The sequence below is a fragment of the Oryzias latipes genome, chromosome 9, assembly GCF_002234675.1.
Source record: "Oryzias latipes chromosome 9, ASM223467v1".
Taxonomy (NCBI): Eukaryota; Metazoa; Chordata; class Actinopteri; order Beloniformes; family Adrianichthyidae; genus Oryzias; species Oryzias latipes.
In genome coordinates, this window is record NC_019867.2 from 32437422 (window position 1) to 32449083 (window position 11662).

At 47.1% G+C, this 11662-nt stretch overlaps 1 non-coding gene across 1 annotated transcript; it reads right to left on the bottom strand.

Annotated features, from left to right (window-relative positions):
• Positions 1-8173: 8173 nt before the first annotated feature.
• Positions 8174-8246, bottom strand: trnav-cac. Its single transcript has one exon. It is a non-coding gene; the product is annotated as a tRNA-Val (tRNA).
• Between the last annotated feature and the right edge of the window lie 3416 nt (positions 8247-11662).

Genomic DNA, 11662 nt, shown 5'->3' on the forward strand with positions numbered 1-11662 from the left:
ACCTCATGTTCCTCTACCCTGAGGGAGGGGCCGTTGTTCGCTGATGCCTGTAATGCAGCTGTCTCTGGTGGCTCCACCTCGAAGCGGGCAAAGAAGAGGTTAAGCTCCTCTGCCAGTGAAGGGTTCCCATCAACAGCAGCAAGGTTTGGTCTGTAGTTGGTTAGATGTTGGATCCCTTGCCAAACCTGCCGTGTGTTGTTTGTTTTGAGGTTGTCTTCCATTTTTTGCTTGTAGTCTATTTTGGCCTGTCGGATGCCTCTCTTCAGGTTTGCTCTGGCAGAGCTGTACAGGTTCCTGTCACCGGACCTGAAGGCTGTGTTCCTCTCCCGCAGCAGTCGCTGGACCTCTCTGGTCATCCAGGGTTTTTGGTTTGGATACACTCGGATGTGCTTTTCCACAGTAACAGTGTCTGTGCAATGGTTGATATAGCACAGGACTGCTGCTGTGTGCTCCTCCAGGTCTGGGTGGTCGAAAATCTCCCAATTTGTTCTTTCAAAGCAGTCCTGCAGCTGGTGGGAGGCACCTTCGGGCCAAGTTTTAATAGTCTTTCTTTTGGTGGGAGCCCGTTTCCTGAGGGGGGTATATGCAGGGGCTAGGAGCAGGGAAATGTGGTCTGACTGGCCCAGGTGTGGGAGCTGTATAGCTCTGTAGCCATGTTTTATGTTGGAGTAAACTTTGTCTAATGTTTTTTCCCCTCTGGTGGCGCATTTCACATGCTGATGGAACATCGGGAACACAGATTTTAATTCAGCATGGTTAAAGTCCCCGGCAATGATGTGCACAGCCTCAGGATATTTGTCTTGGTTGCTGCTAATCGTGCTATGCAGGAGTCCCAGTGCCGAGTTAGCATTAGCATCTGGTGGTATATACACAGCAGTTGCCATGACTACAGTGAACTCTCTTGGAAGATAAAACGGGCTACATCTGACAGTCACATATTCCACGTCCGGAGAGCAGTGACTGGCTACAGTCACTGCTCTCCGGACGCACCAGTTATTGTTCACATATATGCACAATCCCCCTCCTTTGCTCTTACCGGAGTCGCCGCTCCTGTCGTAGCGATGTGCCGTGTGGCCTGCTAGCTCGATAGCCGCGTCCGGTATGGATGAATGAAGCCAGGTCTCGGTGAAAATCAAAACACAACAGTCCTTGACGATCCTGTTTGTTGCCACTTGGAGCTGAAGTTCGTCCATTTTGTTTCCAAGGGAACGTACATTAGCAAGAATAATGCTAGGGAGCGGTGGTTTGTTTGGGTTCTTACGCAGCTTCGCCAGTACACCAGCCCGGCAACCCCGCTTTTGTTTTCTGTCCCTGCGCCGCCTTCGCCTCCTCCCTGTGGGGATGGTAATCCACGGGGAGCCCGGGGTCCTGATAATATCCTTCGGGATGTTATGAGAGTGAAAAAAGTCGGCTGTAACCGCTTGTTCACATTGTAATCCTAACTTTAGGAGCTCATGCCGGCTGTAGATGTTGTCTGCCCAGCAGGATGTAGTCCAAACGATAAGTAGTTCACAGAAAAATAGCCATAAAAAGCACCGGAAAAGAGAGCACAGAGCCGCCGCGTCTATGCGCGCCGCCGCCATGGTGTCAACAATGCTGCTGAATGCTGCACGATCATGAACGCTGCACGAACACGAACGCTGCACAACCACGAACGCTGCACAACCACAAACGCTGCAGGGCCACGAACGCTGCATGACCACGAACGCTACACGACCACGAATGCTGAACGACCACGAACGCTGCAGGACCATAAACGCTACACGACCACGAACGCTGCAAGACCAAGAATGCTGCACGATCATGAACGCTGCACGAACACGAACGCTGCACAACCACAAACGCTGCAGGGCCACGAACGCTACACGACCACGAAAGCTGCTAGACCAAGAATGCTGCACGACCACGAACGGTGCAGGACCATAAACGCTGCAGGGCCACGAACGCTACACGACCACGAACGCTGCAAGACCAAGAATGCTGCACGATCATGAACGCTGCACGAACACGAACGCTGCACAACCACAAACGCTGCAGGGCCACGAACGCTGCATGAGCACGAACGCTACACGACCACGAATGTTGAACGACCACGAACGCTGCAGGACCATAAACGCTACACGACCACGAACGCTGCAAGACCACGAACGCTGCAGGACCACAAACGCTGCACGAACCACGAACGCTACACGACCACGAATGCTGCAAGACCAAGAATGCTGCACGACCACGAACGCTGCACGACCACGAACGCTGCAGGGCCAAGAATGCTGCATAACCACGAACGCTGCATGACCAAGAATGACCAATCCTACCTGGCGGAAAGAACCATGTGTGTCAGTTTAGGTGGTTATGAATCCACCACAGCTCGGGTTCCCTATGGGGTCCCACAAGGGTCGGTTTTGGGACCTCTTCTGTTTTCTTTATATCTGTTACCTTTAGGGTCCATTCTAAGAAAACACTGCATTTCCTTTCATTTATACGCTGACGATAGTCAGATCTATCTGCCACTAAAAAAGGATAATCTCTCTGTGACGCGGCTCCTGTCATGTCTCCATGACATTAAGGACTGGATGGCCCTAAGTTTCCTGAGTTTGAATGAAAAGAAAACAGAAGTTGTAATTTTTGGACCGAATGATTTTAGTGGACCGTCCCCGATTGATCTGGGCTCTCTGACTGGTTTCTTAAAATCAACTGTTTCTAACTTGGGTGTTAAATTGGACAGTAATTTTAGGATGGACCAACAGATAAGCTCTGTAGTGAAGTTAAGCTTTTTAAGCCTTCGCCAACTTGCTAAGGTAAAACCTTTTTTAACACCTGCACACTTTGAAACAGTAATCCATGCTTTCATCACGTCCCGGCTGGATTACTGCAACTCTCTTTATCTTGGACTCAGCCAGTCGTCTCTCTTGCGTCTCCAACGTGTTCAAAATGCATCTGCTCGTCTTATGGTTGGAGCACGCAAAAGAGACCACATCACGCCGATCCTAGCATCGCTTCACTGGCTGCCTGTGCATTTTAGAATTCATTTTAAGATTCTTCTGCTTGTTTTTAAATCTTTACACGGTCTTGCCCCGCTGTACCTCTCTGAGCTTCTCACTCCCTATTCGCCGGCACGGTGCCTCAGATCAGCTGATCAGATGCTTTTAGAGGTACCGAGATCCAGACGGAAGCTCAGAGGGGACAGAGCTTTTGCTGTAGCCGCTCCAAAGCTGTGGAATACTTTGCCGCTGGCCATTAGAGAAGCCCCTTCACTGTCCATTTTTAAAACCCGTTTAAAAACCCATTTTTATGCTCTGGCTTTTAACCCAATATGAAGACCACTGTTTTTCTAACTGTTTACTGTTTTCTATAGTTTTATCTCCCTCTGTGTTTTCCCCCCCGTAACATGCTTTAATGTTTTTTACTGTTGTGTTCAGCACTTTGTCTCAACTACTGTTGTATGAAAGTGCTATATAAATAAAGTTGAGTTGAGTTGAGTTGAGAATGCTGCACGACCACGAACGCTGCATGACCACAAATGCTGCACAACCACAAACGCTGCACGAACACGAACGCTGCACGACCACGAACGCTGCACGACCACGAACGCTGCACGACCACGAACGCTGCACGACCACGAACGCATCAGTCTACTTGTTGACATCACGCTCTGATCTTCTCTCAGTTCTGAAGAAGACCACAAGAAACTCCTCCTGTTGGGACAGGCGCTTCGCCGCAGTTCAAGGGCAGCTGTCCTTGGTTCTTGTTTAAACTCTTCCAGGTGTGTGTTTGTGTGTGTGGGGGGGTCTTTTCATTTTGAGCTGTGCTGAGCTTCTGGGAGCCTCAGATTTGAACATGTGTGTTCATAGCCTCTTAATATTTGATGATGCTCGGTCAGCCTCCTCTGGCTGTCTGCTGTGGTCAGCTGACTTCTTTCACCTTCATATATGATTTACATTGTTTACTCGAGAAAACAACCCACGAAACCTCCAGCGAGCTGTTCTAAATTAAGCGCCATCTTAAAGTTTTATGGGCTTCACAAACGCCTTGCCTCATCCCCCTCAGTCCCCCCCTCATCAGATCCCAAACCCCTATCTTTGCAAACCTGAGTTGCTATGGACACCCGTCTTACCATCCTGTGATCAGATATCAAGGAATGAAACCAGCAATATTCCGATCAGAGGTCGACCGCCCTACCACTGCACCACGGCCGCTCCATTAACCCATTACTCACGTTGCAATCAGCCTTCCTCTTGAGTAGCCATACATCTTCATTTACACCAGGTGTCCCCAAATATGTCCTACATATTTACCAACCAGCCTAGCGTTGAAGCTCCGTATTGGCTAAACACACCTGATCCAGGTAATCAGCAGCAAATATCTGAAGGTAAAAATGTGTCTAAATGAATGCACTTGTAAATTTGATGTGAGAACTTGTAATATAGAATGTGAATACTTGTGCATCAAAAATCTGCATCTGTGTGTAAAAATCTTCTGCTGTGAACTGACACATTCCCATTTGCATGTGTTTCTTTAGAGTTCCAACTTCAAATCTGTGATTCCAACTGCTCAAATGTGCTTCTGCGTGTGCTCCAATCTGCTGGCGCAAATCACAAGTGCGCTACAACTGCGCTCTGACTTCTGACACATTCCTTGCGAGAAACTTGTGTCAAAACTGATCTGTGTCCGAAAATGGAACTGAGGGGGGAGGGAGGGTTAGAGGAGGCAGAGTCCACCAATCAGAGTGCAGCACTTAGAGGACTTGGTAAAGTTAGAAAGGTCTTCACAGATATGGACTTCCTGCTTCAATAACTCTTCTTACAAACATTCAAATGTGACAGCAAGTATCTCAATCATTCTGTATTAACACAGAGAGTGAACTACAAATGCATTTCTAAAGGAAAAAGTCTGTTTTTTCCTGCATTTTAATGAGAAATGATCTCTTCGTGCTTTAGATGCAGACATGCAGCGCGACAGCTGCCAAAGGATCGTCAACAGGAAAATCATCTTTGTTGTAGCAGAACAACAGGGTCAGGGCTATTGAGCAGCTTTATTATAAAGCATATGGATTTTTTTTTGTCCTGTCCAATAGCTGGGCAGGCAGATGAGAACTGAGGGCCTCTTGTGTTGGACATATTTTACTTTAACAAGAGGGGTTATTAATCTTCAGACAAACCAGAGGTATGTCTGAATAAACCCCTTTTGTAATTGAGGCCAAACTTTATTAATTTCAATCATGTTTGTAAATCTTTGGTGTTGGACCGGACGGAAAAGGAAAGAAGGGAAGAAGAGGGAGGGATGTTAGAGGGGGGGGGGGGTGATAGTGGGAGGGGGGGGGGGATAAGACCATGAAGCAGCATAGAGCAGACAAGTTACGGTAGGGTTCAAATGTAGTACAAAAAGGGCGGGGCCTGTTCACACACACTGAAATATTATCAACACACCTGCTAGCTGCAAAAATGTCCACATGTCAACATGTACACAAAACAGATAGTGTTCACGAACGCATACTTATGCCTTAAAACCAACTAGTGTGAAATATTTCATTCATTCAATCACGTAAACTATTAGTGCAAAGGTGAGCTAACACCTGTGCTCAGGTGAGTGTTTATGTTCTTCTAAAATGGATGGTGGAATGTGAAAAGAAGGAGGGAGAGTGCCCAGCCATCCCCACACCAAGACCCCCGCCGCAGGAGCAGCGGCAGCCGGAACCCCCCAACGCCACATGGCAGCAGGCAGGGAACAACCGCCCCCCGGGCGACCAAATCCGCCACCCAGGCCAGGGCCAGCAGGACCGCCGCGAGGCCCCCAGAGCCAGAGAGCAGGGAGGCACGGGGGTAAAGAGAGCGCCGCCCCAGCCCAACCAGGAGAGCAGCCCCCCCGCCGCGCCGGGAGAGCCCAACGCAGGCCCCCACCCGAGAAGGGTGCCCACAGCCCCAGACGAGCACCCCATCACCACCCAGGAGTTCTGGTCATCCCCCCGCCCCAACCCCAGGTACAAGCCAGGACCCCCCAAGGGAGACCCGCTCCGCACTCCAGGCAGCCACCCACCCGCCCCACGGTTGGTCCAGGGAGGAGCAAAGCAGGGGCCCGCCGCCCCCGTCCAGAAGGGAGGCAGCTGGCCCCTGCCTTGCTCTGTGGCCCGACCAGGCTCGGCCACAGTTGGAAATTTGGCAGGGCCCAGCGCTCAGGGGCAAGGACCAGGGGCCTCATTTATAAAGGTTGCGTACGCACAAAAGAATGCGTACACCACTCTCTACGCAATAGTTGAGATTTATAAAAAGCAAACTTGACGGGAAAATGTGTGGTCCTTCACGCTCTGACCCAGGCGTACGCACAAAAATGGGTGAAATGAGAAACGGCGACACCGTCGGCAGATGGAAGAAACACGTGAAAGTGAAAATGACAATACTGCCTCTCATAAATAACATGAAGACTTCACAAAGCAAGTCTTACAATTAACAGCTACACCAACACCCGTTTGATCGATCAGCAGTGAAACAAACAAAAAAATCAAACCAAAATTACAACAGAAATTCAAATGAACACATATTTGCAAAAAGAAAAGTGAAACATGTTCTGCAATATTGGCATGTTGTGCAATTCATCCTCATAAATAATATAGTTAACAGAACGAAATAATGTACAAAACTGATATTCTCGTCAATGTGTCCGTCTGGCGGAGCAGATATAGGTGCGGGCGTGCGGACAGACGGACAGACATATTAATTGTCCACTAGGGAAAGTTGTTTTCATAGTAAAACATTTCTTCATAAGCTACAGAATTATGGTATTCATGCATATGCCTTTAGTTTGTTTTATTTTTCATAAAACAATGTATGGCGTATGTCTCCACCATTCAGAAAGCAACAAGAAATTACATTTGCTGATCAATTTCCCATTTCCACATGGATTATTACCGACATCTGTAGCTTGTCAGATGTAAATAAATGGATGGAAATAAAATGCCCCATCACAATGCGTAATGACGCACAATGGCTGATCTTGCGCTCTTAGAGGATGTGGCAAATGGAAGAATTCGGAGTGAACGCATCTTTAAACGGCAAGAAGACTTGCTGGCAAACGAGGACGAGTGGCTTATGAGCCGGTTCCCACTTCCTCGAGCCGTCCTCTTGGACCTCTGCGGCCTTTTGGGCCCGGCGTTACAGTGGAGCACTCGGAGGAACCAGGCGTGTCACCCGGTGCAGCTGGCGCTCCGGTGCCCCCCCCGGTGGCAGAGACACTCTGGCGATGCAGCGCCAGACGTTTTTTATGCCTCGACTTTGATGTCCGACCATTTCTTTTTTATTTCGGCCACGGTCCGAGGTTGTGAGGCTACAGCATTACGGCGTTTGCCGCTCACGTGGCTTTTTGGCATTAGTAATGCCCACACTGTGCCCTCCACACAACACTTTTCTCCTCTTTTCCACCTCGCCAACCATAACTTCTACTTCACATTGAGTGAAGTTACGTTTTTTTTCATTTCCTCTCTGTGTTTGCCATGATTTCGCAATCAATGAATATTCCTTTGTGGGCGTTTCACGGACTATTTATGGGCAACTATGGGCGTGTCATGAAGCCTCAAAAGCTGCATTTAGAATCGGTTGTGATTTATTAAGGGAAAGATGCGTAGGATGTGCGTGCGCACGGTTTTATAACTCCGAATATTTCTGTGCGTACGCACGTCCTATGTTTCATCCGTACGCCACTTCTGACGCAAATCCTACACAAAGTTTTAGAAATGAGGCCCCAGAACCCACCCCCCAGGGACACGGACACCCCCGGCTCAGGTGTAATGTGAACCCCCTCCCCGCGCAGAGAGAGCACCGCCGGGCCCAGGAAACCTTCACCCAGGGGACACGGCCGCCGTTGCCAAGGGCCCCGTGGTGAGTGGTGAGTAAAGTAACTTAGCTTGGAAGGTAAATACTAAAAGGCCAGACATAAGCACCGGAGTGAGTATAACGAACTGGCGCTGAATTCTGGTGAGAAGATCCCTTAAGAAGGCCGGCAGGGTGATGAGGAGATGAAGGTCAGCTGGTTCCAATCAGCAGAGCAGGCGCAGGAGCTGAGGGAGGGGGAGGTGAACTGACAGGCACCGTGACAGAGGCGTTAAACGGGCCTTTAAGCAAAGAAATGCTGTAGCGTTGTGTTCATTGTCAAGTCTCTAAATGTCTCTCTTTGATCAAATGAATGTTTCTGCCCAGTTTCGAGCTGGGGACCTTTCGTGTGTGAGGCAAACGTTATAACCACTACACTACAGAAACCTTAGTGACAGATGACATAAAATAACACACTAATGTAATTCACTCTACTGCACTCTACTGCAACAAAAAGAGAGTAATTTGACATTATGAGAAAATCTGAACTTGAGATCCAAATAAAAGTAAAGGCTTCAAGTATCAACATAATTCAAGGTTTCCTTAAATTGACGTCTTTAGTGGTCATTTCTGTGTTCTTGTTCTGATTTACTGGTTTGGTTTATGTGGTTGCTCATTTCCCTTTCTCTGCTTTCTGTGCAGGCTGGCTGTGACTCCGCCCATTCTCCGTGTGATGCTTGGAGCAGTCACAGCTGCCTGCACTTTGCCAATCAGTCTGTTCCCTGAGGTTATCCTTGTAGATAAATCCCTGGGACTTTTCTTCAAATGTGCTTGTGGTTTTTCCCTGCATCTGGGTTTCCTCTTGTTTCCCTAATCGTGACAGTTCTTGTCATTAATGTACTTTGTGAGAGTTTGACGGCATGGGGGGGAAGTCAGGTGTTGTGCATGCTGGATCTTTGTTGTAGGAGCTCTGAGTGACTCTTACAGTGGACACTGGAAACATGTGATAAACAAAATTACTCGCAATAAATGTGTCCAGCTCTGTGCGAGTTGCATGTTTCTGGGCTGTAAAATCAAGTTGGGCTTGATTCAGTGACGTTGCTTCATCACAGGAGCACACGGAGCTGCAGCAGTTTTACTCTGACTTTTTTACAGATGTCAATAATGTCTTTGAACGGGACAAAACGTGCATTTAAGGTAAAAAAGCGTCTTTTTCTATTTACCCCGTTTCACCATGGTTCACTGCTACTTCCTGATTTGACCCAGGCACAGCATGGAGAAAGCGTCATCATGCACCCGCCTACTTGCTCCTAAACCAATCATAATCTCCTATTTGACTACCCCTCCCTCACACAGAAAAACACTGGTAGATGAAAAGTGCTCGATTAAAAAAAAAGAGTGCTTGCAGCTCATTCAACCGCATCAATAAACTGAGAAGTAAATTTATATTGAATACATTGCAATTGGGATGAAAGTAATTAGTTAGATTACTCTGCTACTTAACTTATGACGCCGTTAGGACTTTTCCGTTTGTCAGTCATTATGCTTGGTATTGGTTTTACAGTTTTGCTCCCAAAACTGACCACAGGGGTGCTGGATTCAACAAGCTACTATGAGAAAGTACCTTTGACAGGTCACTAGACCATCACAGGGATGTCCCACTTCTGTCCAGTCCAGGTTCTTGTAACTGACCACGCCTGTTCCTGACTATGACAGAATCATTTCTCTATTGGCTTTTTCCAGTTTGAGTTCAGCATACATCCACTTCTTGTTCAAAGCAGTTGGAGAACAGCTCCCACACGGTTCCCTGTGCTTTTCCCAGCACCCCCCTCTGCCCACCCATGTCAGTTCGTGTTTTCAGAGTTCAGGTGGTTCTGCTTCCGAAACACTGCTTTAAGTGAAAATATCAGCCTGAGCTAACCTGCTGTCTGGTGAGCTAGCAGGCTAGCTGCCTGCTGTCTGCAGAGGATGTGCCGCTTCATCAATATTTTTTGCAAATCTAAATATACTCAATCGTCACCGTACACAAGTCACTAGCACTATTTCTGTCCCACAATGTGCTCAATCTGCAGGTCTGCTGACAGGGACAAATATACACACAGAAGGGATCCTGTGTGTCCAGAGGAGAACGCTGCTCTTCATACCTGAGAGCACCACACTCCACATGCAAGCCAATGTCACATCCATGCGCTGTTTTTAAATGGTCGAGATTAAATGGTGCATACTTCTATTTTCTACCTTTTTTGAAGACCCAAAGTGCTTTCCTATGAAGTATTGCCAATCTGTGAAAAGGTTTCATACCTCCAATAAGAGATTTGTGTGTCTGTTAAAATGTTAGCCGGTAGAAGAGAAAGTGTCCGTCTGTAAAAACATTTTGTACTTTTGTACTTATATTTTGTACTAACGTCTGTAAAACTACACTCCCCGACCACTTTGCTAGTACCAGGCTGGACCCCCTTTTGCCTTCAGAACTGCCTTAAGGGGCCTATATCAGGCAAAATCCACTTTTTGAATTTTTAAGTGTTAAAAACTCTTCCAGGAAGAGTCTGAGCTGCCAGCTCCGCCCCCACGCTAACAAACATGCCCACTTTCTTAGTGGAGCTAGCTAAACGCTTTCCTTTTCTATGCACAATATGAACATTCATCTTTGCAAAAGTTTGGATGTTGTTTGTTTTCGTGGACGAAACGCAGACACGCTGCAGAGGCCGCCTCTAGGTTGACGTCATAAAATGAGTGACACCCACAAGGACAGAAAGGCGGAGCCTCAAAGATTGTGTCGTTCTACTTCCAGGTAGGAAAATGAAGTGTGAAAATAACTCTTATTTAATTTAAATAAGTCTTTAGTGTGCCAAAGGTTAATATACGTGGATAAAGTTTATTCTGAAAAGTTTAAGAAAAAGCATGATATCGGACCTTTAGTGAAAGTGACACTTCTTGTAAACTGGTACACTGTAGGTCTACTAGAAGTGTCACTGATCCAATTATTGCACTTAAGTCATTTGTTATATTTGCAGGAAACATATCAATATTTTAACAAAAATTGAATAGTTAATTTGATTAAGTAATTACTTTTAGGATGCTTTCACTGAGGAATCAAACTTAATTACCTTTTGAACAATGTAACAAATAGATATAACTAATTATTTTATAAAGAAATATTCGCAACACTGGTCAGAAAAGGATGGACATGGTCAGCAGCAATACTCAGGTAGGCTGTGGTGTTGGAACCATGCTCAACTGGTACTAAGAGGTCCAAAGTGAGCCAAGATAACATCCCCCACACCATGACACCACCACCACCAGCCTGAACCGTTGATACAAGGCAGGATGGATCCATGCTTTCATGTTGTTGAGGCCAAATTCTGACCCTACCATCTGAATGTGGCAGCAGAAATGGAGACTCATCAGACCAGACAATGTTTTTCCATCTTCTATGGTCCAGTTTTGGTGAGTCTGTGTAAATTGTAGCCTCAGGTTCCTGTTCTTAGCTGACAGCAGTGGTACCCGGTGTGGTCTTCTGCTGCTGTAGTCCATCTGCCTCCAGGTTGGACGTGTTGTTCTTTCAGAGATGCTCTTCTGCAGACCTCGGTTGGAACCACTGGTTCTTTGAGTTCCTGTTGTCTTTCTATCAGCTGGAACCAGTCTGGTCATTCTTCTCTGACCTCTGACATCAACAAGACATTTCCGTCCACAGAACTGCTGCTCTCTGGCTATTTTCTCTTTTTGGACCATTTCTGTAAACCCTAGAGATGGTTGTGGGTGAAAATCTCAGTAGATCAGCAGTTTCTGAAATCCTCAGACCAGCCCGTCTGGAACCAACAACCATGTTCAAAGTCACTTCTATCACCTTTCTTTCCCGTTGT